Genomic DNA, 6,000 nt, shown 5'->3' with positions numbered 1-6,000 from the left:
GCACGAAATGTGATGATTTCATTGGCTGAGCAAGGATTGTGATGTATGATGATGATGTATGATGATAGTGCCACTCACTTCACACGTGTGTGATTTTTTTCCAATGCATTCATTTGTTTAAAGGGACATTTCACCCTTTTTGCAAATGGGGTTACGAGGTTCTGTCAGAAGCGCTTTTTAATCCTTGTTAATGCTTTTTAATATCATTGGTTCAATATTTTCTTAACCAACACACAGACATAATGTTCAATAGCAGTTATGAAAAATCACACTCCTGTGAAGTGAGGGGCGCCCACTGATGCGAGATTGACATAATTTAAAAAGGGACACTTCACCCTTTTTTGCAAAAAAATATATGTTAAAGGAGAATTCCATGCTAGAAGGACCTTTATGTAGTTGTTACGTCCCCACCAAAGAGGTCCAGGTGTTATTTTGTGCAAAAGTGCATTATTGGCTATTTCCCCTACGATAAACCCAACCCCCATTGAGGGCTTATATTAGGGGAATGCACTTTTGCACAAAATAACACCTTTCAGGATACATTATGCAGGACAGACCATTGCAGTGGGCATACAGTGACAACCGGCCTATGTGTGGCAGTGGGCTGACCCACACAGTCTAGCTGCACAGCTTCATTAAATACAGAACTCGATAAGAAGGCAGGCACAGTTGGCCAGCCCCCCTCCCCCACATCAAACCCCTGCACCCCCCCCCCCCCCCCCCCCAGGGGCAAACCCTGTGTCCCACCATTTAGCAGCGAGTCGAGCCACCACTCCGCTCGCCAAATAACCCCAACATCATTATCAGGCGCTGCCACGGCCTGGCATGGGGGAAACCATAAGGCAGAAACCTTGTATCTCAATAGTTCCATAGTAATATACATGAATGCCATACTTTGTCATACTATACTGTCACAGAAAAGCAAACAAAATAGCCGATCCTGCTTCTTAAAAATCTTTTTCTAAATTGAAAGTGGTTAACTCTGTCTGTGGATTTCCTAAATACTGAATCAAGCTTGCCTCTAAATAATTAATTATTAACTACACCATTGGAACACTGGTCCAATGGACCAGTGTTCTTATTCTAATTCTAATTATTTATCTCGTGTTGTTAATAGCAGACACCTCCCTCAAATGTGCACTTGCCGTTTGGGCAACTCGAAAGCAAACTGAGAATATCTCCATAATATTGTAATTTCTTTGTGTATTTTTGGGTGAATTCATGCCCTACTTGATTATACTACGGTGCCACACAAAAGCATAAAAAAATTGCAGATCCGAGCCCGGACGGCTGTCGTGGCTGTCCAGCCACAGCTAATTTTAATCCAGCCTGACAGCGTATCATGGGTTCGAGTCCCAATCCCCTGGGTTTCACTCCCCATTTCTCTCTCCCCATTACCTGTCAAACAATCATTATTACACAATCAATAAAGCCAGAAAAATACCAAAACAATATCTAAAATAAAAAATATATATACGTATATATATATATATTTTTTTCTTTTGACATAATGAGGTTTCCACCTGACAGCAACAATGCACATGCATCATCCTCTCACACACTGTGTCCGTTTACGCACCAGTGCTTTTCAGAGAGGGAGGGAGCAATGACTTTGTGCCAGTGATCCCGCCGCGAGGCGGTGGGGCCGGTCGGTGCGGTGGACCTCCCTTTTAACGCCGGTGGCTCCTTTATCAACAGAGGCACAACCTGGCAGGGGGTAAAGGGCACAGCTGGTAGCCGCTGATGGGACAAGATTAGCCGCCGCGGAAAGGAAATGTGAGTCAGAGAGGGGGTTACAAAGCTTGCATATCATTCATTCACCAAGTAAAATGGAAAAGGCGAGAGCTGCGACATATCTGATGAATCGCCCCAACAGAATCACTCTCCATTACACCTCCATGGAAATTTGGCTGAATGAAGAGATATTCTTATATATCATTGTTCCGCCCTAGCAGAGCAAGACCAAGCAGTAGCGATGCGTTCATGCAAAATAATTGATGAATTTGGGGCCTGACAACTCAAAGGAGGGCCTTTCTTATTGGAAGTACTTTCAAGCCTCCAGATGCAGGCCAGCGGTTTGTTGCCCTTTCTTCAACGTATTTTCTTTTCCTTCTTCTTCAGCTCTTTAGCTCCAGATATTGAGCTCGTGTGACTCGTCCGGCTAGCTCCCCGCCTCCCCCACCCCCCCAGGTGACCTTCGAACGAAAGAAGGAGCCCTGGAACTTTTCGAAAAAATTAAAAAAAAATCTACAGACACATCAATCTTGCAGCGCCATTGATTCGGGCTGGAATGTGAATGTCACCGCAGGGAAGTCATAGAGTGGAATCGATAGAAGGTCAGGTGAACCCGTCTACCGGCACATATGGAATCCCTGATGTTACGGGTGATGAGGAGGACTTGGGTGCCATCAAAGTGGGGTGACAAGAGTGTGGCGATGTCACACCGAAAAGCTCACTTTCACTAGATTGGTTTCAACAAGCTATTACCTGTTTGGTTTTTTTTCTTTCTATTTTATTGAGGCATGGCCTGCATTCTATTTCACCCAACGTTGAATAAAACAAGAAATAAACGTGGGGAAGCAGCATTTATGCACCACATAACTGGAACAAACTCCTAGAAAACTGCCGGTCTGCTGCCACTCTTATTTATTTTAAAACACAACTAAAAACCTTTCGGTTTACCACTGCCTTTGATCCATTTACTTTTTGTATCCGCCATGACAAAGACAGTTTTTGCCCCTGTGCGTCCATGTGTGTGTGTGTGTGTGTGTGTGTATCAAGATGGATCTGCAGCCTACATTTTTCCTATTTCATCCTGATTGGCTAAAATTGCCAGCTGAAGTTTGCAGGAGTGGTTCGCTTTGAACAAAATGCCTCAAATCATGATTTGATTGCTGTGAAACGTTGCATGCACGTGGCCGAGGAAGAAATGCCACCCTTTTCACATTGGCCTATAAATAGCGCCAAAAAATTGCACCAATCAACTTTAATCCCTCCTCAACCTCTACAGAGTCCACTCACCTCTATAAGGGTTGAATTCAACATTGATGGCCCACAATAACCCATCTGACCAAGCGGAGACCTAAAGCTCGGAGGAGCACTTTTCTTTCTCTTCTGCACTATAACTGTGCATTTTTACTTATTTTGTTGTATGCATCCTCATGAACGCTCACAACGTGCCATATTTCAAGCTTGCAGATCTGCTCCTTTTGATGCTTTTGTATGATGCTGTTGTATATGGTCAAGTATGGTGTTAATTTATGAAAAAACACAGAGAGTTAAAATACACAGATAAGGTTTCAACTTTCTGCCCCACAGCAATGATATCATTTGATATGAAGCCCAATAATGCATACTCCTCGCGGTTAATCGAAAAAGCAATGGATAGAATCAGATAGCCGATAGTTGCAGCCTTAATATTGAACAACTCGAAAGTCAGCACTTGAATCACAACAGAAACACGGTGCAACTATCACAAAGGTTGTTGCACATACTGTAGAAGATGGCCGAGACAGATCGCCAGACTTTCCTTCAGCTGTTTGCGCCGGGCGTTTGTTTTCCACAGAGCTCCTAATTAAAGCCGCTCCAAATGAATTCCCTGCTGCCTCGAATTAGACACTCAATGAAATTCCTACAGACAGATGCTTGCGGCCCGGTTGTCACAGCCCGCTCTGCCATAGCCGGCAGCCTCCGCCGTTTAACTTGCCCGACGGGGCGGGCTGGATGCGGTGAGTGAATACTAGCGTTGCCGATGATGAAATCTACAGTACACATTATGTACAGTTTCTGTATATTGTATTAACTACATGAACCCCAGCATCCATATACTGGGGCGGGGGGGGGGGGGGACATGCAATACAAAAATCACACCCGTGTGAAGTGAGGGGCGCTAATATATTAAAGTCTAACTCATGTTGATAAGGGGATGTAGAACAAACGGTGCAAACATTAAATGCCATTAACAATAAAGAGACAATATGACGTACATTTTCCCTTCATTGTCAATGCGTTTACAAAACAAACATTGAACTAAAGACAAACATTAAACCTGTGTATATTTTGAGGGGCTCAAAAATAGCAGATCTACTGTATAAGGTCGCATTCACACCTAATACTTCGGTAGACTCGATGCGAATGGGCGGAGAAGTTTGGATTCTTGCATATTAATTTGCTGCGGTTTGCCTTCACACTGCGCCGTCATCCGCAGCAATTGGAAACGCAGCAGGGAACTTCATCAATGCGTTCCATTCATAAACTACACAGTGAAATCTATGGTGTTAAAATAATACTTTGAGTAATAGTTATCAGACCTCCGTTTACAAGTTTATCGACATGAAGAAAGTTCCCCACACAACATTGACAACACTCCATGTTTACGCACAGACGGACTGAATATTCTGTAGTAACTACAGTGTTTTTTTATGCGTTTCCTAAAGCAATTGATTAATGTACTCGTCCTCATATTTCAATGAGGGCTTCAGTCTCCTTATTTGCCCACGTCTATCCACGGTTAAACGGGATAGACGCAGCGGGTCAAACGGACTTTGGGCTGCATAAAATGTATATCCCTTCTCCGTCTCCAACTGTGTTGACCTTCATTTCCTTTATTTGCTGCGGATTGCATTCCCACCTGCACCGAATCGAAATCAAGTGCGATTGGAAGCGAAGCGAAACCCCCGCTTTTTGGCGGAGTAGAATGCAGTTCTTTGATGCGCATTAGGATTCACACCTGCGAAATGAAGCACACTTTCCGACAATGTGCAGCAGGATTCGTTTTAATCGCTGTAAAGCTTTGTGGTGTGAAGGCGACCTGTGAAGGTTACAACGTGATGCCTTGTGACTGTGAGCTTCTATGTGTAGTAGATTGACTATTTCTAGAAAAGAGATTTGGTAGAGAGAAAGAAAACTGTCCAAGTACAGAGACAGCTCAGGTCTAGTTTACCAAGTATAGGTTTTTAAGTGGTTACAGACCTGTATTATAGACAGTGAAACCGCATATGTCTAAAACTGCTACTTTTCAGGATAAAAAAAAAAAAAGAAAGAAAAGTGGCAAAAGGAGCAGATTGTCAAGCTCGAAACGCATCACTTTGTGCCTGGGGTTTCGAGCTTGCAGATCTGCTACTCTTGATGCTTTTGTGTGACACTGTAGTATGATCAAGTAGGGTTGATTCATTTACAAAAACACACACCGCCTCAAATTCAAGCGCGCTAGATCGTATAACGAGGTTCCGATTTGGAGCGGCACTTTCCTAATAACCATAATTGGCTTTCTTTCAACCCCTTGATTGCACACAAGGGGGTTTTTGTGTGGGGAGAAAAAATAAAATAAAAAACAGAACTGTTGATTAGGAGGAGGTGTCTGGCGTCCAGTTTAGGCCACACAGATGGACTGTGATTCTGCCTGGAGCTGCATGAGGATAATGAGCAGTAGTGTTGCCAGGTTTTACATGATGAAACAAGCAACTAGGGTCTATGAAAACATTGTCATTCATTAGCCAGACGACTGTTCCACAATCTCTGAATGATATACCTATATAGTATATAGTGTAGAGCAGTGGTTCTCAAACCTTTAACATTTTAAGGACCCCCATAACTCTGAGTGTACAAATTCCACCCAATGGTCCTGTAGGTAGGACACTCTCAGACTTACAGACCTGTAAGGGTCCATTTGGAACCCCCTATAGAGCGCCGCAGTCCCTCCCTCTTTCAGAAAAACGAGTGGCCCAGGAAATGGAAACCCAATGCATTCTCCCATCGGCACTTCTTATTTAATTTATTTAAAGACGGTTACGCCGCGGACAAAGCCAACTCGGATCGTGACAAATCATGACAATGAACACAATGTTTTGGGCCGATCAAATATTTTATAAGACGAAAAACAAAACAAATAGTGTTGTCTTCTGACTTTCTTTTCTTCTTTCCAATGATTTGATCGGCCGGCAGGGCCGGCAGGGCCTTTGCAACCAGGGCCCCCACTCTGGAATGCCCTACCTACTGACC

General features: G+C 43.6%; 1 protein-coding gene across 3 annotated transcripts in view; it reads right to left on the bottom strand.

Moving 5' to 3' along the window:
• arhgap42b (Rho GTPase activating protein 42b) overlaps window positions 1–6,000 on the bottom strand; it is a 117,816-nt gene that overhangs the window by 89,407 nt on the left and 22,409 nt on the right. The window lies entirely within an intron of this gene.

This window comes from Protomyctophum bolini (genome assembly GCF_963924005.1).
Source record: "Protomyctophum bolini genome assembly, chromosome: 9".
In the NCBI taxonomy this organism is placed as follows: Eukaryota; Metazoa; Chordata; class Actinopteri; order Myctophiformes; family Myctophidae; genus Protomyctophum; species Protomyctophum bolini.
Note: the sequence above shows the minus strand (reverse complement) of the source record. Positions and strands in the feature narration are given on the sequence as shown.